Genomic DNA, 26,380 nt, shown 5'->3' with positions numbered 1-26,380 from the left:
GAAAACAAGCATGGACCTTCAATGCAGGGGATAAAGGTATTTATCATTTTCTAATGTAATATAGTATCAGACAAATAAATTATCTAGGATACATTGCTAAGAAACCCCGTTGTGAAAGAACTCAAGGCATGGTTATTTGTCCCTAATATCTCCGTATGTTCTAAGTATGCATTAAAGATTGAAGATTCAAAGCTAGAAGGCTAGGAGCCACTTTGGTCGTAAATAGTCATCATTGCTAGCTAGAATATGTGAAATCAAACTTTTACATTGGATAATCTATAATATATAAATGGGAGCAACCCACTAGAGGTAATTTTCTCAACATGCAAGCATGCCACATCATCATCATCAGTTTCAAGTTGTAAACCATGTCAGCTGCAAATCATCTCTTTTTTCAAAGTTTTTTTTTAGATGTTGACGCCAGAAGCTGCGCTCCTTCATGTTCCTTAAATCTATCTCAATCTCACCTTATTGACGCAGCAAATGCAAATTGTGGGCCCTCATCTTTTCATCTGCTCCACTATCTCCTCATAATAAATGCAAAAGCAACTCACTGGTTTCCTATTCATCTTCTCCACCAAATGAATGCATGGGTAAGTGAAACGTATGGATATGCGTATAAGTACTGGAGCTGCTCCGTTCCGGTCATCTCCACCAAAATGGTCATTTTTAGCTTGGTCCGTAATGGACGACTTTGAAGCCGACGCCCTCTACTTCCATCACGTCATGTTGTTGCGCCCCCATGGCTTTACCGCCAACATGCTGGACGAGATGAGCAGTCACCACGCCTTGAAGCTCAGCTCACTCTGGATGTGGTAGCCACCGATCTCCACCCTATACTTGAGTCTCAGCCTTAAATCAATAGCAGCAAGCGCTCCTCTCCAAGAACCATCCTTCAGGTACAGATCTATTATGTTGTTTCCGTTGGAGCTTTTGCAAGCTTTCAAACTGCATGATTCAGTTGTTCATAGAAGCTATTTTATCTTATTTATGTTGTTCGTTTGGTGAATTTCCTTCCCAGCAGGTATATGCCCTCACGCATTGGTACATGCAATATTGAATCATCAACATATTGATGCAGTTGACCTTTCATTGAGACTTTGGCAATGCAATGTGCAGCTCGCCATGGATCCCGTGGTAGCAAGGATTATACCAGTGACGTAATAACCTGCTATTATTTCTCTTTCCATGTTCTCAAGGTTAGCAGACCGTTTTAATAAATAGACCTACTGCATCTTGCTTATCCATACATAATTATATCCATGGAGGGTGAGATTACCATCTTGAAATTCGCAATTTGCTGCCTGATAGCAACATGGTATAACCAGTCTGACAGTTGTATCCTTCAAGTGCTCAATTTCTATTTATTTCAGAAGTAGATGTGAGATTATTTTTCAAATCAAGTAATTCATGTGCAATTGCCATTGTAGTATGTTTTCTCACACACGTTGTCTGTTTCATCACTTCCTACAAATCTTATGTATTCTTCATGTATCTAAGATGCTATTTGACGAGATTATAACTGTTTATAATGACTCGGAAAGTAGCAATGAACATGTATATGTGTAGCTCAACAGAGTCAGTTGCATTCTTTCCTCATTCACCAATCTGAGGTAATTCATGTTATTAATCAGAGACCCTTTTTTATTTCAGTATTATGGTAGTTGTGCATGGTACTTCGCCAATCTACATAACCAGCAGCAGATGATTGGTGTATGAGTATATCCAAGATGCTTTCTTGCGCACTTTGCAAAGTATATAAAAAGTATGCCGAATATGATAGATGTAGCAGGCCAACTTAATTTTACATGGCTATGGGTACGCATTTATTTATATATGACGCTAATGCTCATGTTTATGCAGAAAATGTACCAGGACGCCTTAAAAAAAATCACACCGTGCCTTCTTAAAAGCTAAATTTGCTACATGGAAACTTATCTTTGCCGAAAGACACATTGATTGTTGGATTAGTAGATTATGGAGCTGAAGAATTGCATCTATTATGCTCTGGTTAATTTGCATAAGTTTCCGAGTTTGTTGTATAAACATGCATATGGTCGAAAAGTAAATTCCATTTTATGCTAATAAACACAGGCGAGCAAGAAATGGGCATAATTGTAACACTATGTTGATTCCAACATTGATATCTGTTGCCTTTTCAGAATCTAAATGTGCAATTTCTACACTTCTAACATTGTTTCATTCACAATTATCTTATTTGTTCTTCTTAACAAAGAGTTATTTTACTTATCTTTACAACATGCACTATATGTATGAATTTGTTCTTTACAATATGATTTTCTACTCATATCCGCAGCAACGCGCGGAGAATCATCTAGTATAAATAAAGGGTGTGACTAGTTCTTTCTCTACTGAGAACTATAACTTATTTCTCAGTAGAATGATGCCAACGAATCTCAGTTATTACCTATGTTGCAACTTACCATTTACACGGATCACAGAGCAAATCTATCGGTTCAGATGTATTTTTTCTAGTGATAGGAGGTAGTAGTGATTTCTTTCAAGACGGCGGATGTAGTACTATTTTTCTGTCTTCTCGGTTTTACTTCTTCTTAAACCTGTTTTCGGTTTGATCTTTATGTATACCGGAAATGTCCATCGATTATCATCACGCGTTCCAGATTCCCTACGCCGATTGTACTAGCTCCTTCTCCTCCCTCATACACCTCCTCCCCTGTCCCGCCTTCTCTTCCTCCACCCTATCAGCAGGTTGTGGATGTCACTTCCAGGGCGACATAGCACCTAGGAAGGGATTTATCTTGGGTCCTCTGGTCCGACTCTGATGTGGCTCATTTGAGTAAATATCGTTGTTGGTGAGTTCAAACTGATGTGACCGATGGTGCAAGAGTGTTGGTTCTGCGAGGTCAGCGAATTTTGTTTTTAATGTTGTATTTGAAATTTGACATGCTACAAGCAGGTATGTTGTATGGTGTATGGTGTATGTTGTGTATACATGGGTGTTAGTGTGTTAGAGCATTTCAAGCAAACCTCAAGCAACTACCAATCATGTATGTTGTTTGTTGTATATATATGGATATTAGAACATCTCAAACAATTATCAAACATGTGTATAGGATGCAAGGCATCATGGCGAAGCGAAGGGGACGAATCATGTGGCTTGTCATTAGCAGTCCAAAACTTTGACACATATCCATGTACCGATGTACCTCTCCAAAATTTTGGCGAATCATGTGGTGAAGTGGACCCATATCCATGTACCCGTGTACCTGTCCAAAATTTGGATGAATCATGTGGCGAAGTGGACCCATATCCATATACTCATGTACCTATCCAAAATTTTGACAAGTGGTTTTATGAATGATCCAATTACTAGTATACTTTGTTGTGAGTTTTTTGAACTTAAACTATATGACTATGTAATGGTTTTTATAAATATGTATTGTTTCTTATCATTTATGATGTGGTGTCGTTTACAGGAAAGTGCAGCATTTTATGAGAATGTGTTGTTTACCTATTGCCTATTAAGTAGGTGTTGTTATGTACAACTAGCAGAGTGGTCCTTGCAAATGGGATGACATCATCATTACTTTATCGAGAGCGTTGAAAAATTACATCCTTACACCTCATTTTTTATTAATTTAGTGGAATAACATGTTTTACCCAATTTAATTAGCAATGTACTAATTCTTAGCTATTTTGTCTTTGTCATGTAACAACCCTAGTTAGCTAGAGTGAAATAACTTGTAAAGGATTTTCTTCTTAAGCCAACTTTGGATCATAATAAATTACTATGTGAAATACCAATTTTTTTGAAGCAAATGGTGACTTGAACCCCGTGGCTTCCCTAATCCTACATGAACAATTATAGTGCAATGCACGAAAAAGTATATCTTAGATAACTATACATACACATAGTTTGTAAAAAGGGGCACTGATTCATATTTTACTCGCATCTTTATGATAAATTAAATTAATTGATTTTTCCTTCGTAAAACATGATGCATGTTACAAAAGTGTAGCACATTTGAAACTCAAAATTTCAAAGCTTGCAAAAATTAAATATGGTACATTATGGAAAAATGTAGTTAACGGAATTTCTTTACAAAGAGAAGAAATTTATACATTTTAATTAATTGAACATTTTGATTCCATGTGGATCACATTAATTTACACGAATATATGCTACAATGAAAGGACTGGACTACACAACATATCGGGCATGCATTTACCGATTCGGCACCGCATGCCCCTAATCCGGCTCACCGAAGGCCCATCGACCATACATCTGGCGACCCTAGGCCCATCCCGGTAGCTAGCTCTATTGTCTCTCTCTGGATTGTTCTATTCCGAGTCACCAGACAGATCACATGACATTGGCAGTGTATGCTAAGAGGCTCCGTGTTCGAGGATGATAGGTGTTGACTTCATCTGACCGATCGCCAGCAATATGCCTGGAAGATGGTGTCATGTGTGTGTTCACAACAAATAGCGTGAACGTACGTAACATGGTAGCCCCACATTTTCCGATTCAACACCGCCGACCACTAACCCAGATCGTTGGAGGCCCATCGACACCACAACCGGCGATCCCAGCCTCGTCTTGACAGCTCCATTTTCTTTCTTGGGATTATCCTATTCGGAGTTATTGGAGGGATCAAAAGACGTCACGGGTGTATCATTGAAGGCTCCACCTCCATTTTCTTCGTCGGCATCGTCGTAGTCAAGTTATCGGAGGGATCAAACGATGACTTTGTGGGTGTATCAGAGTTATCGTTGGGATCAAATGACATCGCGGGTGTACCTCGAAGGGTATGTCTCCATTGTGTTCCTCGGGATCGTCAGCTCACCGAATGCCCATCGACCAAACGAACGGCGACCCTAGGCCCATCCTAGTAACACCATTCTCTCTCCGGGATTGTCGTCATTGGAGTCATCAGGCGAATCACACAACATTACCTGTGTATGCTAGGAGGCTCTATGTTCGAGTATGATAGGTGTCGACTTGATAAGAGTGGTCGCCAATAGGCACAGAAGCGGTGTCATGTGTGCGTTCACAATATATTGGGTGAACGTACGTAACGTGCTAGCCCCGCATTTTCCGATTGGACACCCCTGGCTACTAATCTGCATTGTCGGTTGCCCATCGACAGACAACAGATAACACCGAGCCCGTTTTGGCAGGTCCATTGTGTTTCTCTAGATCGTCGTAGTCGGGGTTATCAGAAGGCTCAAATGATATCGCGGGTGTATCCTCGAAGGCTCCTTCTCCATTGCCTTTCTTGGAATCATTATAGTTGGAATTACCGCATATTGCTTTTAGTATATAATAAATATATAAGTAAGCGAGAACTATATCATGGTGCCTAGCGGCCGGCGGCACTGGACAAATCTTTAAATTGCACGTCAACCTATTGGGATTATTGATTTGTAAGGCTGTGAATAGGACCAATTTTTTTTCCTAAGAGTAACAATGGAAGAATATTAATAAGACCAAGTTTTTTTCTTATATGTAAAGGTGGAAGTGGAGTCAATACATGCACGTAAATATTAGAAATAAAAGCACTGGTGCATGAGGGACTCAGGTCCTGCCTTTTCAACCGTGACATTCTGTTGATTTAACTAAGTAACAAATGTGGGTCCACTAACATGATAGTTTGGTGTGTCTAAAGTAATTGCATGTGCACGTACATGTAAAAACGCAAAATTTTAGCCATAAATTTTAGATCTAACTAACAAAATAATTAGAATGATGTGGCTTAATGTGGCCTATCTATTTTAAAGCTCCGTATTGTGCTTTTAGTATATAATAGATGGGCTATTTTTATAAATTATGGTTTTATGTTTTTGTTTGCTTCCCACTATTTTCGGCAAAAATTTGATGTGTTGTAAACGAGTATTTTTACCCGCGGGTACCCATTTACCATGTCAGGTGACGGGTGTGGAAAAACTTTTACCCGTTGATAGAAATGGGTATGGGTGACGCATATCTTGGCCATCACCATGCACTGTACGATACATGACACTGTTATTTTCCGACATTTGCCGAAACACACCACACGATTATGTCTTTATCAGCTACCATTACAATTTTGTGAAATATTTGCCAGAACACAACACCACGCTAAAAAGGAAAGTTTTGCACTTTTGACTATGATGACTGGTTTTGAAGACAAAGTGTAAAGCTTTCCTTTTTAGCCAGGTAGTGTGTTCTAGCAAATGTGCCACATAATTGTAATGGTACCTGACAAAAATATAATCGAGCGGTGTGTTTCAGCAAACGCCAAAAATAACAGTGTCCTACTGCAAATTTTCCCCTCCTAATAATATGAAAGATACTTCATTTGCTTTTGTCTATAAGGGGGCTACCAAGACCAAAATCATATTTTCTTTCCTATGTGAGCCGACGATGGGAGCCTCCTCGATCGGTGTTTACCTTGTTGAAGGCACCGTTGCTGCGAAGCTCCCGCCTCTCGCCGGATTTCGGGGGAAACCCTAGATCTAGAGTTTGGTGGATGTGGTCGACCGGCGAGCGGTGGCGTGGGGGCCGACCGATCTGCCTAATAAAGGCGGTTGTCCTAGGATTCTTCTTTTGCAAAGATGGTGATCTTTTCCTGAGGCCGGTTCTTCTTCATGCAACCGGAGTGATGAGTTTCGGAAGGCTTCGCCGGCTAATGTAATAGTGCGACTTATGCCTGAAGTTTGCTGGATATGTTGGTATTCGGTCGTGCGCACCCATGCTTTATTCAGACCGCTTAGTTATGGAGGGAGCGACGCAAAGCTCGTTCTATGTTTCCATCAGATGACATTTTGTTCCATGGTGAAATCAGAGGCGAAGAATATCATGAAGGCCAGATTGGAGGACTAGCAATAAAGGTTTGAGTCTTTGTGATGTTGAGGGACTTGCTTGGTGTTTTGTTTTTCGTAGCAGCAGTATGCAAGTTGGGCGGCAGCAAATGTGAAGTTCAGAGTTTTACCTTTCAGGGTGAAAATTCAAGATATGCTGTTAATTGGTTGTGCATTGATGAAGGCATTATTTTAACGGCAATTGCTATCTTCAAGATGAAAATCTAAGATTTTTTTGATCAGACGACGATGATGACGCTTGTGGATTGTTCCCTTCTTGGAGGCGTCGCTTTTAGAGCTGGAATACCATAACGAATATTTTTGTTTCTTAGTTTTTTATATGTGCATCTGTACTACCATTAGAGTATTGAGTTGTTACAGAGGTTAGGTGTAACCGGAATCTCCGGATATTAATATATTTATTTTATGGGAAAAAATTACATTAGCCTCGCTAAAAATAGATACAAGAGGTTTTTTTTGGCAGACTGTGGTTTGTAGCTTGCTACTCCGTACTAGTTAGTATGTACGTGCAACGCACGTCTCGATTTGTTGATATAAATTGTAATGCAACATATATATCATAATAAGCTTAATGATTTTTCATCACCGATGCGTGATAGATTAGGTGGAGCGGGATGCAACCTTTGTATTCTGGAGCTTGTGGCAGCGTGGAGATTTGTTTCGAAAATAACTGCTAATTTAATGGAAGGTTTCCAAATTAGTCGGACGATTCGTTCGTCAGCGTGGAGATTTGTTTCCAAAATAACTGCTAATTTAATGGAAGGTTTCCAAATTAGTCGGACGATTCGTTCGGCAGCATGGAGATTTGTTTCCAAAATAACTGCTAATTTAATGCAAGGTTTCCAAATTAGTCGGACAATTCGTTCGCAAGGACGCGCAATGTCATTGGAGCATGCTAGGCCACAGGATCTCAGTAGATAGATGGCTGAGATTAAATGTTCCTGCCAACTTCTTGCTTTTATAAGTAGTTTAGATGTGGAAAAACTTTTACCCGTTGATAGAAATGGGTATGGGTGACGCATATCTTGGCCATCACCATGCACTGTACGATACATGACACTGTTATTTTCCGACATTTGCCGAAACACACCACACGATTATGTCTTTATCGGCTACCATTACAATTTTGTGAAATATTTGCCAGAACACAACACCACGCTAAAAAGGAAAGTTTTGCACTTTTGACTATGATGACTGGTTTTGAAGACAAAGTGTAAAGCTTTCCTTTTTAGCCAGGTAGTGTGTTCTAGCAAATGTGCCACATAATTGTAATGGTACTCGACAAAAATATAATCGAGCGGTGTGTTTCAGCAAACGCCAAAAATAACAGTGTCCTACTGCAAATTTTCCCCTCCTAATAATATGAAAGATACTTCATTTGCTTTTGTCTATAAGGGGGCTACCAAGACCAAAATCATATTTTCTTTTCTATGTGAGCCGACGATGGGAGCCTCCTCGATCGGTGTTTACCTTGTTGAAGGCACCGTTGCTGCGAAGCTCCCGCCTCCTGCCAGATTTCGGGGGAAACCCTAGATCTAGAGTTTGGTGGATGTGGTCGACCGGCGAGCGGTGGCGTGGGGGCCGACCGATCTGCCTAATAAAGGCGGTTGTCCTAGGATTCTTCTTTTGCAAAGATGGTGATCTTTTCCTGAGGCCGGTTCTTCTTCATGCAACCGGAGTGATGAGTTTCGGAAGGCTTCGCCGGCTAATGTAATAGTGCGACTTATGCCTGAAGTTTGCTGGATATGTTGGTATTCGGTCGTGCGCACCCATGCTTTATTCAGACCGCTTAGTTATGGAGGGAGCGACGCAAAGCTCTGTTCTATGTTTCCATCAGATGACATTTTGTTCCATGGTGAAATCAGAGGCGAAGAATATCATGAAGGTCAGATTGGAGGACTAGCAATAAAGGTTTGAGTCTTTGTGATGTTGAGGGACTTGCTTGGTGTTTTGTTTTTCGTAGCAGCAGTATGCAAGTTGGACGGCAGCAAATGTGAAGTTCAGAGTTTTACCTTTCAGGGTGAAAATTCAAGGTATGCTGTTAATTGGTTGTGCATTGATGAAGGCATTATTTTAACGGCAATTGCTATCTTCAAGATGAAAATCTAAGATTTTTTTGATCAGACGACGACGATGACGCTTGTGGATTGTTCCCTTCTTGGAGGCGTCGCTTTTAGAGCTGGAATACCATAACGAATATTTTTGTTTCTTAGTTTTTTATATGTGCATCTGTACTACCATTAGAGTATTGAGTTGTTACAGAGGTTAGGTGTAACCGGAATCTCCGGATATTAATATATTTATTTTATGGGAAAAAATTACATTAGCCTGCTAAAAATAGATACAAGAGGTTTTTTTTGGCAGACTGTGGTTTGTAGCTTGCTACTCCGTACTAGTTAGTATGTACGTGCAACGCACGTCTCGATTTGTTGATATAAATTGTAATGCAACATATATATCATAATAAGCTTAATGATTTTTCATCACTGATGCGTGATAGATTAGGTGGAGCGGGATGCAACCTTTGTATTCTGGAGCTTGTGGCAGCGTGGAGATTTGTTTCGAAAATAACTGCTAATTTAATGGAAGGTTTCCAAATTAGTCGGACGATTCGTTCGTCAGCGTGGAGATTTGTTTCCAAAATAACTGCTAATTCAATGGAAGGTTTCCAAATTAGTCGGACGATTCGTTCGGCAGCATGGAGATTTGTTTCCAAAATAACTGCTAATTTAATGCAAGGTTTCCAAATTAGTCGGATAATTCGTTCGCAAGGACGCGCAATGTCATTGGAGCATGCTAGGCCACAGGATCTCAGTAGATAGATGGCTGAGATTAAATGTTCCTGCCAACTTCTTGCTTTTATAAGTAGTTTAGATTAGATTTAGATTAACAACCTTACTTGGAACAAAATCTGAGTATTTATTTGTGAGCGAAGTAGGTATGTTTTTTTGCGTGAAATAATGGTACAGTCGCCATTTACTGAAGTTGGACCTAGTCTGGCACCATTTACGGAAGCCGGAATCAATCAGCAACGAAATTCCGCCTACATACACGCACTCCAAACGAACCTCTCCATGGATTCTAGCTCAGTCCGAGTCCGAGCCCATCCGAAACAAATCTCGCTAGTCTGGTCAACAATGGCGCCGCTCCTCCCGCGGCGGAAGCTCCACGCGTGCATGTGCCTCCTCCTCCTCCTGGCCGTCGCCAGCCCGGCGTCCATCGTCGTCGCCGAGGGCGAGTGCTACAACACCGCGATGAAGGTGCCGCGCTGGTGCCGGGTCGAGTTCATCAAGGCGCTCTGGAACAACGACCATCACGGGATCAGCAAGAAGTGCTGCATCCTGCTCGCCTGCGTCCGCGACCCTCCCTGCTTCCACGTGCTCCGCGACTTCTGCGTGCCCCCGAGGTGGCGCCGCGACTGCAATTGGGAGCCGCCGCTGAGCACCTCCTCCAATTCCTCAAAGCCCATGCCGCCTCCCGCGCCGGCGCCATTAGCTAGCTAGCTAGTCAGGCATCGGCCGGCCTCTGCCGGACGTGCTTTTGTCCGTCGAGGACGACGGACTCGAATAATATGTAGCCACGGCCACGCGCGTGCAGAATTGTTGCCATTCTCTGTTCCTGCGTGCGTCACTGTTATCGCAGCTTCACACGAATAACTATCCAGTGATAGGAGGTAGCAGTAATTTCTTTCAAGACGACGGATGCAGTAATGTTGTTCTTCTCGGTTCTACTTATTCTTAGACCTGTTTCGGTTTCATCTTTGTACTGTGCATCAACAAGGGTTGTTGATTCCCTAGGCCGACAGGACTAGATCCTTCTCCTCCATCCTACACCTCCTCGATCCCCAGCCTGTCCCGCCTCTTTCTCCGCCCTATCAGCAGGTTGTGGATGTCACTTCCATGGCACCAACGCCACTGCCAAAATCGAACGAATTTACGTTTTTGGAAGACTGAAAACCACTTTTTAGATTTGCACTTTTTCGGGCTCTACTAGAAATGCTCTTACACTGATCTCACCACCGACGAGAGGCAAGCCACGGAGCGGGAGGTGTTGACAACCGTTCCACTACCATTGGAAACGGGAGCTAGAAGGTGGGGATCCAGTCTGTCGCTAGCAGCACCACCACGGTGCCCAGCCGACGCCACCGCTCTGACCTGCTGCCACGAGCAAGCCCTGCCCCATCCAGGCCAAGTGAGGATGGAGCTCACGACCGCAACATGAGCGGGTCCGCCACGAGGGAGGATGCACCTTCTGTGATGTCGCCACATCACACTCGCCACCAGCCCTGCCATGCACCACCGCCAGAAGAAATGCTGCCTCGCAAGGGAAAGACCCTTGTCGCCACGCGATCTTTGCCCGGCGGGTCTTCTGGCGGCGGAGAGGGCGAGAGCACATGGAGGGAATGAGGGCTCGCGGGAGAGTTGCCTCTATGTCATCTAGGCTTAGGCGATACGGGGGTGGGGAGTCTGTTCTATTCTATATCCATATCCAGCAGTCAATTTGAGAATCTAAAACAATAATAGCATGGCATCTTTTTCACAATTTTCAGTCCATAATATATAAGTGAGGCTAGCTAAATACATGTCGTGGGGTGGGAGCTGTCTACTTACAACAATCAATTTCATTCTGCTCTGCTGTATGCCATCACAGCAGCACCCGCACCTTGTCAATTGTGATCCCCTACCAACAACAAACAAAAAAAGAAAGATCCTACAACAACTTCCGGCCCCAAATAGGGGATTGGTCACTTCCCAGTAAGGGGAGGGGATGTATTTTCATCCGCTCCTCAGACATTCCATGCTTAATGTAGACATATTTCTCTTAGGAAGGAACTACGTGAAACATATCGTATCTCGTCTCCGCTTGCTCCCTAGTTGTTTTGCATACTCTCTATCTTGTTCTTTTACTTGTTGTTTCCATTTCCTTCTTTGCATCCCATCATATAAGATCACATTTACTTTCAAGTTGTCACCTTTACTTTTCCGCGTTTGCATAAAAATCGGAAAAAAAATTGTGTACCGCCTATCCACCCCCCCCCCCCCCCCCCCAACCCCCCCTCCGGACGGTCACGTTGTCCTTTCGGTAAGTAATAGATTTTAATAATGTGAAAAGTGAACAAGATGTCTACTAGTACTCCCTCCTACATGTAATAAGTGTCTGGGCCAGAGGGAGTAGATAACTAGTGAGTGGTTGTAAATTGTAATTATGGCATATCGTAAAAAATTGTAACCGTGGTATAAAATTATTATCTCATAACTTGAGTTCCAAAAATAAAAACTAATCCATTAATAAATTTATTATCTCATAACTTGAGTTCCAAAAATTGCAATCACATTCTTCTCCTATATAACAAAGCCTAACGCCATTGGCCAATCCATGTCTCACTAGCTAGGCTAAAAGAAGTACTATATACTGGTGGTTAAACAATGGCGCTCCGGCTGCTCTACCTCTGCATGTGCACATCCCTCCTCCTGGCCGTCGCAGTCGCCGCTCCCAGGCCAGCACTGTCTGCAGCCACGGCGCCCTCCACCGTCGCCCAAGACAGCTGCTACAAGACGCTAAAGGAGGTGCCGGAGTGGTGCGCGCAGATGTTCCTCAAGGCGGTCTTCGCCGACAACCGGAACGGCGTCACCGATGAATGCTGCACTCTCCTAGCCTGCGTTCGCGAGGCGGAGTGCGCAAACGTGCTTCACGATTTCTGCCTGCCAGCGCAGGTGGGCAAGTGCCCGGGATCGCCGCCGTCGACCTTGGCCCCAGGTCTGGCGACGGGAGCGGCAAACTAAACGTATCTTAGTGTCCAGTGTCCGCTTCAGATTTTTGTCGTGGAGGATGCATGCTAGACTTCATACATACATTGCTGCAGTGGAATGTTTGTTTGTGCGTGATGCATTTGACTCACATTTCTGCAATGAAAAGTGTGCTACTTATAAATAATGACCGCTTGCGTAAACAGTTATCATCCTGAATTTTTGTGTTGCATGAGAGCAGAGCTAGCGCTACAATGCCAATTGCCAACTGACATAGCTTCCGCTAGAGTAAAAATGCAGGATGCAAACTGCTATCAGTTCCCTTGTTTCTCATCGGAAAACCAAAGAATAGCCACGGTGCCATTTTCCACTGTCTGAATCTATCTATATGCAGGCAAGTACTTCATGTCCTTACAATCTACAAAGACTGGACAGCATGTTTCTTCCCAAACTATGTCGCAGCCTAGCCAGGGATGCCACTGTCCCTGCTTCCACCGTCCAACCGGATGCGGTAGCCAGAGATTGCCACAACTTCCTGCGAGCTCATGAACACCAGGAGTCCAGGAGGAACAGTCCTGACTTGCATCGAAGCTCATTCGTATCCAAATAGGATAGTTCATGAAGAACACTTTTTAATACTCAGCACAAGCACAACAGCTGTTGGGCAGTTATCCCTCCTCCACTTCAGGAGATAATTTCTTGGTTAAACTTACCATCTTCTATGCTGCAGAAACAATCTGAATCCTTTCTCGTTTACATCAGAGGGAATCACATTAGCACATCTCAGTAAAAGATGAATCCAGGGGCAGCATAATTATAAGGAAATTTCTTCTCGGCACCAAATTTTGGAATTGTGCATCATAAATCACAGCAACCGCGGAAAAAAATTACAAGGTCATGTTATACAGCTTGAAAATTATTCACAGAAAGGTGTGCTCCTAACCAAGTATATTTCCAGCAACACATTTCAACATATCGAAAACATGTATATATCCTGGAGTCCTGGACCATTACTAACCCAGAGTCCCAGAACAAAAGTGGGAATCTCGAACCTTATCCTTTGCTTCAGATACAAACTAAAGCATCCCCTTCTCAGTACCTCAGTAATCACTAACGTAATGTAAAAATTATGATCACATTAACAGTCCTTTTCAGTTCAGACAAAGGTGTATTCCTAATCATTTATCTTCCCCATAAAAAGCTGAATACAGTCTGCTACTCGAGTTTCACTACATATCAAAACATGTATATATCATGTTCTACCTTCATTAACCCTGCTAGAGTCCCAGAACAAAAACAATCTTATCTTTCGCTTCAGATATATATTAAAGGCATCACCTTCTCACTACCTCAGAAAAAATTACATAAGAATTAAGATAACAGAAGTGGCTACAGCACTCATTCATACTTGTGAAGGAAACAAGACGGTTTAACAGAACGAAACAAGACTCAGCACAAATATTCAGAAACCATTACAGTGTCATTACAAAAGTACCATAGCACTAGAAACACAGAGCCATTATTACGAATGGAAGCCTGCACTCCCTTTAAGCTACTGGAGGTCATAGCTGGACAGGTGCTGAATAATAGTGTAAGGCCGAGAACCACGACCCATGTCTTTAGAGATTTTTTCTTCTCTCCGGAACCTCAGGTTATACATGCAGATGTAATCACCAGAATAGTCTAGGCTCTTTATATAATAGATGCAGTTGGCGTCGACAGATGGGAATTTATCAGCATTCAGAGATATGCACTTACAGTTGCCGAGGAAGATGGCGCGGTTCCCAATGTTGTTCACACGCTCGAGTATATAATTCTGGGTGTCCATCTTGTAAACCTCCATGCCTCCTTTTAGCTTAAGGATGATCAAGATTTCTCCAGCAGATCTCAGTAGGTAACAACAGTTGTCATATCCAATCAAAAAATTAAATGCAGCTTTCTCATCAGACATGGAAACATCTTCATCATCGGACGACGAGGACGCATCAGGCTCGGCGTTATAAATCCTCATCAGAGTAAAGATCTTTTCAGCCATATCAATCGGAAATGGTGCCACCGATCCGAGCTCGCCATTAGTGTAGATACCTCTGAGAGCCAGCCTGATGAGAGGGCAAGCATGCCTTTCCTCGAACACGGCGAAAGATTCGCTCTCAGGATAAGCCGTGTAGACCTTGCGATCTGTCTCGTGTAAGACGAGATCGTCATCTATGTCCATCTTCTTGCATGACAGGACAAGGGTGGGTGGAGAGCCGGAGACGAGGGCAGCTGACTCCATGATCTGGTCAGGCAGGGGCGCAGCGAAACGAATGCGGTAGCCCGTGAAGGTATTGAGGAGAGTTACGGCGTAAGGGAGCTTGTTGTCCATCAAAATGAGGAGACCGTCCGGGGTGGTGCTGGAACCCCAGTAATTACGGAGCAGCGGGAGTTCCTTGGGGACGAAGCGGCCAGTGGCGGTGTTCGCCCAGAGGTATGTTTTGTCGCCGCCGAAGGATCTGTCGATTATGACCCAGTGGCGGGGCCGGAAGAGGGGGTCTGGGGAAATCTTAGGGTCCTCGGTGGCGGAGCGCCAGCTCTGGCAGACCGCGCGGAAGTCCATGAAGTAGTCCAGGTCGTTGGTGGCCAGGAAGCAGTCGGCGATGCGGCTGACGAGCTCGGCCGGGAGCGAGGACCTGTCTGCAGATGCCATGGTGGTAGGTAGGATTGGAGCACTGATACCACTTGGATTGGTCACTCTTCAGATGTGAATCTCTACCTAGTTCACTAAAATTGAAAGGTGTTAGAACATCAATGGGTGCAGCCGCCATTACGGATCTACTTTTTGAGAAATGGGCACTTCTGAACAGAGGGAGCAGAGGAATAAACTCACCGTGACCAAGGTGGGTGATGCTGGAACAGACGAGGAAGACGGCGAGTGTGGGTGTGCCGGCGCTGTAATGGACGACGTGCTGCTGGGTGCAGCGAAGCCCTGCGCGTACGCCGGCCGCGGTGATGGCCTTGGCCGCCGCAAGATCTGCACGGATAGCAGAAAATCTGCGTGCTCCGGGCCAGATTAGCACCTTACCATGGCGGATCTCACAGTGGTAGGAGCGGGGAGTGGAGGGGATTTCGTCAAGGGTTTAGGGTTCAAGGAGCAGCCGTCGCTGCCGAGTGCCGAGGAGAGGGGATGCCGATTTAGTGATGGCGATCATCTTTTTTTTTTTTTGAGAGTTTGTGATGGCGATCATCTGGGTACTGAGTTTTCACCGAAGAGAGTGGGCCGTCTGTTTTGGGCCGATCTCTCAGGCTATAAGAGTATCTCCACTCGCCCTCCCCAAAGACCCCTAGGTGCGGTTCCCAAAATAGATTTTCAGCCGGCTCGATCTAACTTTGCATCCGGCGACTCTAGGACAAACCCAGTAGAAAGAGAGTCTAGCGGAGGTGCCAGCACGCCGCGTGTTGGCGGGAAAGACGCGGGAAGAAGCCGCGGAAACGGTTGCATGGCAGTGGACCCGCCCCATCAGCGTCCGCCGAGTCATCTTCCTCGTCGCATCGCCTTCCGCGCCCGCCGAGTCATGTCGCCGTTAATACGCGCCTGCTCGTCTTCAGCGGCGGTGAAAGGCTGCTCGTCCTGCACTCCTTCCTCGTCGAGTCACGTCGCCGTTAATGTGCGCCTGCTCGTCTTCAACGCCGCTGCTCGTCTTCAGCGGCGACGTTAATGACCGCCAACACGCGGCGCCTCCCTCGGCCGCTATATAAACCACCACGCGCCTCCCTCGCCGGGCCATTCCACCTCGCGTCGCCTCTCCTCTCCTCTCCAAGCCTCCAAACCCCCACCGCGCCGTCCTCCTCCAGCCCTCGGCGACGTGGATCACCAAGACCACGAGAAGGAAGGAGCGCGTCCTCTGGGACACGCGCTACCCCGTCCCGACGGACATGCGCTGCCCGGGGGGCTAGGCGCTCAGTCGCGGCGGCCTGCCCCCCCCCCCACACGTGCCGACGGGGACCGAGCGGGCCATCGCGATTTACGACCACTACTGGGACCACCTCACGGCGGAGGAGAGGAATGAGCCCCGGTGGTCGCCGGACAACAACGACGGAATGATCGTCTTCTTCGTCCAGCAGCGCGCGGACCGCCTCGCCGCCTACGACGGCAACGATGACCCGCCGTCCAACTACAACATAGTTGGACGATGGTGGTGGTGGAGCGCGCCCGGGAGGACCCTAGGGTGGGTCCTCCAGTACATCTCCGACGGGAAGAACCCGCCGCTGCAGATGCCACCACGACACCTGCAACTGGCGGCGCCACGGGGCAGCAGCGGCTAGTGGGCGCCACGTCGTTCATCCTCTTCGTCGCACTCCTCTTCCTCCTCTTTTCGCGGGTCCTCGGCGCGCGGGGCATCGTCGAGGTACTCGCCCTACAACATGATGTCGCCTAGGTTCTTGGCGATGGTGAAGGACGAGCCGGTGGAGGCTGCCCCCTCGCGCAGCCGTCGCCATCCCTCCTCCCATGGTGCAGTCGTCATCCGCGACACCACTCCGCCGCGCCAGAGCTAGCGCGAGTGGACGCCACCGCCGGAGTACAAGGCGGCGATCTCCGCCATCAAGGCGGAGCGCGACCCGGAGCAGTTCCCTGGGCTGCGCCAAGCCCAGTGGAGTCCTTCGCGGCGACGGATGCCTTCGCCGAAGCATGGAGCGCGACGGACTACCGCGTCGAGGAGGAGGAGCGCCGCCGCCGCCTCGGCCCCATCATCGACCTCGACGGCGACGACGATGTTGGTCCATCCACCAGGACGCTAGCTAGGGCTGCAGCAGCTACCTGCCGCAGCCGAAGGAGGAGGACCCCGACCACGGCGAGGACTACGCGACGGCCATGTACCGCCGCCTAGGGCTAGGGTGCGGCGGCCGTCGGCGGTAGTAGTTAGATTTTTTTAAGTCCATGTTTTAAAATTTGCACAAATATCGGCCATATATGGCCGGACAATCAATGAATTTAATTTTTCGGCGAATTTTGTTATGTTTTAAATTTTAATTTTTTTTTGTATAGGAGCTGCGACTGGCAAGTGCCCAGCCCCTATTTCGGTTGCACCGTCGGTGCCCCCATATAGACCCGAAAATGGGTGCGTCGGAGCCCATATAGAGGAGCCGAGTGGAGATGCTCTAAGTTTACACTATAATCTGCGCTTCTATACATTGTTCGCTCAGAAATTGAAAACATATATATGTAAAAAGAAACATAAAAAACAATACTACTCAAGTATTAAAATTGGAATGTCACATACTACGGATTCCAATAGAATTTCAAGTACTCCCTCTGCTCTAAAAATTAACATCTCAACTTTGTCTAAATTTACATGTATGTAGACATGTTTTATGATGTAGATACATATAAATCTAAGTAAAGTTAAGACATCCTTTTAAGAACGGAGGGACTACTGCAGTTTTCTTTCAATGATAGGTTCAAAGAAAAATGAGCAGAAAAATAAAGGCCCTAATAAATCTGGCAACTCTTTCTTCTACATTAATAGCCAGGGTGTTTCACGCAGGCGAATAGGAGCATACCTCCACCCGCTCCCCCCCCCCCCACCTATCCCCTCCCCCTTCCCCTCTTCGCCTCCACTGGCGTGGGCCGTGGGGCGTTGCTGGAGGCTGCGGCCATACCTCCCCCTCGCGTGTGGTAAGGTGGCGCAACACACAGCGCCCAGCGGCAGTGAAGCTAGGTCAACTTCGGTCCGGTAAGGCACATGTGGTCATGGCAGCGACAGAGCTGCGTATTAGCGGTGGGGTGACATGGTAGCCCGAGTAATGTCGACGGGATCTTTTGGTGTGGCCGGCGGCGCCCCACCCAGCCCATATCTGGGTTAGGGCGAGCCTCGGGCTTGGTGGCGGCACCTACGGCGGACAAAGGAGCGGGGCTCACTACTAGGAAACAAGCTATTGCCGGCGCACCTATTTTGCTTATCTCGGTGCAGCAGAGCCCACCGGTGGTAACGATTTACCGCCGGCGCACCTGCCTGGTGCGCCGGCGGATCTAGATCTAGATCGGGAATGTAGTACCGGTCGTCAGGATTTTAGGTCTGTTCGTCAGGAATGGTGGTCTTGTGGAGGAAGTGGTCGCCGGAGCACGACGGTGCTGGTGGTCGCCGGAGCATGGAGGTGGTGGTCTCCGGAGCGTGGAGGAGGTCATGGAGGAGGTGGTCACCGGAGCATGGAGGAGGAGGTCGCCGGTGCGGGAGATTGGAGGACATGGCCGGAGCATGGAGGATGAGGTCGCCTGATGTAGCCCGACCATCGGTCTTCGCCACATCATATGCATCGACGCCGACATGTCACGCAAAGGTGAATCTTCTCCTTTATGCGTGCGTACATTTACCTATGTGGAATGGTATGCTACTTCATCCTCCGTCATATGACCATGATAGTGTAGGATAACGTTGCATAGAAAACAAAAAATTTCCTACCGCGAACACGCAATCCAAGCCAAGATGCAATCTAGAAGACGGTAGCAACGAGGGGGTATCGAGTCTCACCCTTGAAGAGATTCCAAAGCCTACAAGATGAGGCTCTTGTTGCTGCGGTAGACGTTCACTTGCCGCTTGCAAAAGCGCGTAGAAGATCTTGATCACGATCGGTTCCGGCGCCACGAACGGGCAGCACCTCCGTACTCGGTCACACGTTCGGTTGTTGATGAAGACGATGCCCACCTCCCCGTTCCAGCGGGCAGCGGAAGTAGTAGCTCCTCTTGAATCCGACAGCACGACGGCGTGGTGTCGGTGGTGGTGGAGAAGTCCGGCGGAGCTTCGCTAAGCGTGCGGGAAGTGGAGGAGCGGGGCGGCTAGGGTTTGGGGAGAGGGGGGCCGGCCACTATGGGGTGCGGCCACCTTGGTGGTGTTTGAGGTGGCCGGCCCCCTCCCCTTGGCCCTCATTATATAGGTGGAACCCCAAGAGTTGGTCTCCAAGTCTTCGAATAAGACCCGAACCAAAACCTTCCATAGGGAGGGGAAACCTAGCCAAGCTAGGACTCCCACCAAGGTGGGAGTTCCACCTCCCATATGGGGGGTGGCCGGCCCCTAAGGGGAGTCCACTTGGGACTCCTCCCCCACTAGGGTTGGCCGGCCATGGAGGTGGGGTCCCATGTGGACTCCACCTTCCTTGGTGGTTTCTTCCGGACTTTTCTAGAACCTTCTAGAACCTTCCATAGAACCTTCCGCGACATTTTATTCACATAAAATGACATCCTATATATGAATCTTATTCTCCGGACCATTCCGTAACTCCTCGTGATGTCCGGGATCACATCCGGGACTTCGAACAAATATTCCAACTCCATTCCATATTCAAGAACTACCATTTCAACATCCAACTTTAAGTGTGTCACCCTACGGTTCGTGAACTATGCGAACATGGTTGAGTACTCACTCCGACCAATAACCAATAGCGGGATCTGGAGATCCATAATGGCTCCCACATATTCAACGATGACTTTAGTGATCGAATGAACCATTCACATACGATACCAATTCCTTTTGTCACGCGATATTTTACTTGTCCGAGGTTTGATCTTCGGTATCACTCCATACCTTGTTCAACCTCGTTTCCCGACAAGTACTCTTTACTCGCATCTGTGGTATGTGGTCTCTTATGAACTCATTCATATGCTTGCAAGACATTAGACGACATTCCACCGAGAGGGCCCGGAGTATATCTATCCGTCATCGGGATGGACAAATCCCACTGTTGATCCATATGCCTCAACTCATACTTTCCGGATACTTAATCCCACCTTTATAGCCACCCATTTACGCAGTGGTGTTTGGTGTAATCAAAGTACCTTTCCGGTATAAGTGATTTACATGATCTCATGGTCATAAGGACTAGGTAACTATGTATCGAAAGCTTATAGCAAATAACTTAATGACGAGATCTTATGCTACGCTTAATTGGGTGTGTCCATTACATCATTCATATAATGACATAACCTTGTTATTAATAACATCCAATGTTCATGATTATGAAACTAATCATCCATTAATCAACAAGCTAGTTTAAGAGGCATACTAGGGACTTCTTATTGTCTACATATCACACATGTACTAATGTTTCGGTTAATACAATTATAGCATGACATATAAACATTTATCATAAACATAGAGATATAAATAATAACCACTTTATTATTGCCTCTAGGGCATATCTCCTTCAGTCTCCCACTTGCACTAGAGTCAATAATCTAGATTACATTGTAATATACCTAACACCCATGGCATTCCGGTGTTGGTCATGCTTTGCCCTAGGGAGAGCTTTAGTCAACGGATCTGCTACATTTAGATCAGTGTGTACTTTGCAAATCTTTACTTCTCCATCTTCGATGTACTCGCGAATCGAGTGGTAACGCAGCTTGATATGCTTCAGCCTCTTGTGTGACCTTGGCTCTTGTGCATTGGCGATGGCACCCATGTTATCACGAGTAAATGATTAATGGGTCCAATGCACTAGGAACCACACCGAGCTCTACAATGAACCTCTTCATCCATACCGCTTCGATGAAGCCTCCGAGCCGCTATGTACTCTGATTCCGTTGAAGACTTCGCCACCGTGCACCGCTTCGAGCTTGCCCAGCTTATCGCAGACACCATTCAATATAAACACGTACCCGGATTGTGACTTAGAGTCATCAGGATCGGTGTTCCAACTTGCATCGGTGTAACCATTTACAACGAGCTCTTGGTCACCTCCATAACAAAGAAACATATCCTTAGTTCTTTTCAAGTACTTCGGGATATTCTTGACCACTGTCCAGTGTTCCATTCCTGGATCACTTTGATATCTCGCTAGTCAAACTAACAACATGTGCTATATCCGGTCTAGTACATAGCATGGCATACATGATAGATCCTACTGCCGAGGCATAGGGGATATTACTCATCCTTTCTCTTTCTTCTGCCGTAGCCGGTCCTTGAGTCTTACTCAAGACCTTGCCTGGTAACATAGGTAAGAACCCTTTCTTACTTTCGTCCATTCTAAACTTCTTTAGAATCTTGTCCGGATATGTACTCTGTGATAGCCCTATTAGGCGTCTTGATCTATCTCTATAAATCTTGATGCCTAATATATATGATGCTTCACCAAGGTCTTTCATTGAAAAACTATTATTCAAATAACCTTTAACACTCGCTTAATAGTTCTATATCATTCCCGATCAATAATATGTCATCTACATATAATATCAGGAATGCTACAGAGCTCCCACTCACTTTCTTGTAAATACAGGCCTCTCCATGACATTGTATAAACCCGAAGTCTTTGATCACCTTATCAAAGCGTCGGTTCCAACTTCTCGATGCTTGCTTCAGTCCATAGATTGAACGCTGAAGTTTGCATACTTTGTCAGCATTTTTAGGATCGACAAAACCTTTGGGTTGTACCATATACAACTCTTCCTCAATGTCTCCATTAAGGAACGCCGTTTTGACATCCATCCGCCAAATCTCATAATCGAAAAATGCAGCTATTGCTAACAAAATCCTCACAGATTTTAGCTTCGCTACAGGTGAGAAAGTCTCATCGTAGTCAACTCCTTGAATTTGTCGGAAACCCTTTGCGACAAGTCGAGCTTTATAGACAAGTAATATTACCATCAGCATCTGTTTTTCTCTTGAAGATCCATTTATTCTCGACAGCCTTTCGGCTATCGGGTAAGTCTACCAAAGTCCATACTTTGTTATCATACATGGATCCCATTTCGGATTTCATGGCTTCTTGCCATTTGTTGGAATCCGGGCTCATCATCGCTTCTTCATACGTCGCAGGGTCCTCATCATTGTTATCCACAATCATGACATTTAGACAAGGATCAAACCAATCAGGAGTGGTACGTTCCCTTGTCGATCTGCGAGGTTCAGTAGTTTCCTCGTTCGAAGTTTCATGATCATTATCATTAGCTTCCTCTGTTGCCGGTGTAGGCGGTACAGGTACAACTTCCTGTACTGCACTAATCTCATCGAGTTCTACTTTTCTTCCAGTCACTTCTTTAGTGAGAAATTCTTTCTCAAGAAAGGTTCCGTTCTTAGCAACAAATATTTTGCCTTCGGATTTGTGATAGAAAGTATACCCTATAGTTTCCTTAGGGTATCCTATGAAGATGCATTTCTCCGCTTTGGGTTCTAGCTTGTCCGGTTGTAACTTCTTTACATAGGCTTCGCAACCCCAAACTTTCAGGAACGACGACTTAGGTTTCTTATTAAACCATAATTCATTCGGTGTCGTTTCTACGGATTTTGATGGTGCTCTATTTAAAGTGAATGGGGCTGTCTCTAATGCATAACTCCAAAATGATAACGGCAAATCAGGAAGAGACATCATAGAACGAACCATATCTAAGAGAGTTCGATTACGACGTTCGGACACACCGTTTCGTTGTGGTGTTCCCGGCGGTGTCAATTGTGAAAGTATTCCGCATTTCTTTAAATGCATGCCAAACTCATAACTCGAGATATTCACCTCCACGATCAGATCGTAGAAATTTAATCTTCTTGTTACGTTGATTTTCTACTTCACTTTGGAATTCCTTAAACTTCTCGAAAGTTTCGGATTTATGTTTCATGAAATAGATATACCCATATCTACTCGGATCATCTCGTGAAGGTTAGAACATAACGATAACCACCGCGCGATGCTACGCTCATTGGTCCGCACACATCGGTATGTATGATTTCCAATAAGTCGGTAGCTCGCTCCATCATACCGGAAAATGGAGTCTTAGTCATTTTTCCCATCGGACATGCTTCGCATCTATCAAGTGACTCAAAGTCAAGTGATTCTAGTAATCCATCGGTATGGAGTTTCTTCATGCGTTTCACTCCAATATGACCAAGACGACGATGCCACATATAAGTAGAATTATCATTCAATTTAATTCGCTTAGCATCAATGTTGTGTATATGCGTATCACTACTATCGAGATCTAACGAAATAAGCCATTCTTTTGTGGTGCTCGACCATAAAAGATATTATTCATAAAAATAGAACAACCATTATTCTGAGACTTGAATGAATAACCGTCTTGCATTAAACAAGATCCAGATATAATGTTCATGCTCAACGCGGGTACAAAATAACAATTATTTAGGCTTAAAACTAATCCCGAAGGTAGATGTAGAGGAAGTGTGCCGACAGCGATCACATCGACTTTGGATCCATTTCCAACGCGCATCGTCACTTCATCTTTCAGTAGTCTTCGTTTATTCTTTAGTTCCTGTTTCGAGTTACAGATATGAGCAACCGAACCAGTATCAAATACCCAGGTACTAGAACGAGAACCAGTGAGATAAACATCTATAACATGTATATCAGATATACCTTCTTTCTTCTTCTTGACAAGGCCGTTGATGGCGTGTATTTCACACGTTCGTTGGGCAACCCCAAGAGGAAGGTATGATGAGCACAGCAGCAAGTTTTCCCTCAGAAAGAAACCAAGGTTTATCGAACCAGGAGGAGCCAAGAAGCACGTTGAAGGTTGATGGCGGCGAGATGTAGTGCGGCGCAACACCGGAGATTCCGGCGCCAACGTGGAACCTGCACAACACAACCAAGCTACTTTGCCCCAACGAAACAGTTGAGGTTGTCAATCTCACCGGCTTGTCGTAACAAAGGATTAACCGTATTGTGTGGAATATGATTGTTTGCGAGAGAAAACAAGTAGAACAAGTATTGCAGTAGATTGTATTTCAAGTAAAGAGAATTGGACCGGGGTCCACAGTTCACTAGAGGTGTCTCTCCCATAAGACGAACGAGCATGTTGGGTGAACAAATTACGGTTGGGCAATTGACAAATAAAGAGAGCATGACAATGCACATACATATCATGATGAGTATAGTGAGATTTAATTGGGCATTACGACAAAGTACATAGACCGCCATCCAACCGCATCTATGCCTAAAAAGTCCACCTTCGAGTTATCATCCGAACCCCTCCAGTATTAAGTTGCAAAGCAACAGACAATTGCATTAAGTATGGTGCGTAATGTAATCAACAACTACATCCTTAGACATAGCATCAATGTTTTATCCCTAGTGGCAACAAGACAACACAACCTTAGAACTTTCTCATCATCGTCCCAGTGTCAATGCGGCATGAACCCACTATCGAGCATAAGTACTCCCTCTTGGAGTTAAAAGCATCTACTTGGCCGGAGCATCTACTAATAACGGAGAGCATGCAAGATCATAAACAACACATAAGCATAACTTTGATAATCAACATAACAAGTATTCTCTATTCATCGGATCCCAACAAACGCAACATATAGAATTACATATAGATGATCTTGATCATGATAGGCAGCTCACAAGATCCGACAATGATAGCACAATGGGGAGAAGACAACCATCTAGCTACCGCTATGGACCCATAGTCCAGGGGTAGACTACTCACTCATCACTCCGGAGGCGACCATGGCGGTGTAGAGTCCTCCGGGAGATGATTCCCCTCTCCGGCAGGGTGCCGGAGGCGATCTCCGGGATCCCCCGAGATGGGATCGGCGGCGACGGCGTCTCGGCAATGTTTTCCGTATCGTGGCTCTCGGTACCGGGGGTTTCGTCACGGAGGCTATTTGTAGGCGGAAGGGCAGGTCAAGAGGCGGCACAGGGGGCCCACACCACAGGCCGGCGCGGCCAAGGGGGGCCGCGCCGCCCTAGGGTTTGGCGCCCCCGTGGCCCCTCTTCGTCTCTCCTTCGGACTTCCGGAAGCTTCGTGAGAAAATAGGCCTCCGGGCTTTTATTTCGTCCAATTCCGAGAATATTTCTTTACTAGGATTTCTGAAACCAAAAACAGCAGAAAACAAAGAATCGGCACTTCGGCATCTTGTTAATAGGTTAGTTCCGTAAAATGCACGAATATGACATAAAGTGTGCATAAAACATGTAGATAACATCAATAATGTGGCATGGAACACAAGAAATTATCGATACGTTGGAGACGTATCAGCATCCCTAAGCTTAGTTCTCGCTCGTCCCGAGCAGGTAAAACGATAACAAAGATAATTTCCGGAGTGACATGCCATCATAAACTTGATCATACTATTTGTAAAGCATATGTAGTGAATGCAGCGATCAAAACAATGTGTATGACATGAGTAAACAAGTGAATCATAAAGCAAAGACTTTTCATGAATAGCATTTCAAGACAAGCATCAATAAGTCTTGCATAAGAGTTAACTCATAAAGCAATAATTCAAAGTAAAGGTATTGAAGCAACACAAAAGAAGATTAAGTTTCAGCGGTTGCTTTCAACTTGTAACATGTATATCTCATGGATATTGTCAACATAGAGTAATATAATAAGTGCAATAAGCAAGTATGTAAGAATCAATGCACAGCTTCACACAAGTGTTTGCTTCTTGAGGTGGAGAGAAATAGGTGAACTGACTCAACATAAAAGTAAAAAGAATGGTCCTCATAGAGGAAAAGCATCGATTGCTATATTTGTGCTAGAGCTTTGATTTTGAAAACATGAAACAATTTTGTCAACGGTAGTAATAAAGCATATGCATCATGTAAATTATATCTTATAAGTTGCAAGCCTCATGCATAGTGTACTAATAGTGCTCGCACCTTGTCCTAATTAGCTTGGACTACCCGGATTATCACCGCAATACATATGCTTTAACCAAGTATCACAAAGGGGTACCTCTATGCCGCTCTGTACAAAGGTCTAAGGAGAAAGCTCGCATTTGGATTTCTCGCTTTTGATTATTCTCAACTTAGACATCCATACCGGGACAACATAGACAACAGATAATGGACTCCTCTTT

The sequence above is a fragment of the Lolium rigidum genome, chromosome 6 (assembly GCF_022539505.1).
Source record: "Lolium rigidum isolate FL_2022 chromosome 6, APGP_CSIRO_Lrig_0.1, whole genome shotgun sequence".
NCBI classification, from domain to species: Eukaryota; Viridiplantae; Streptophyta; class Magnoliopsida; order Poales; family Poaceae; genus Lolium; species Lolium rigidum.
This window is presented reverse-complemented; position numbering follows the sequence as displayed.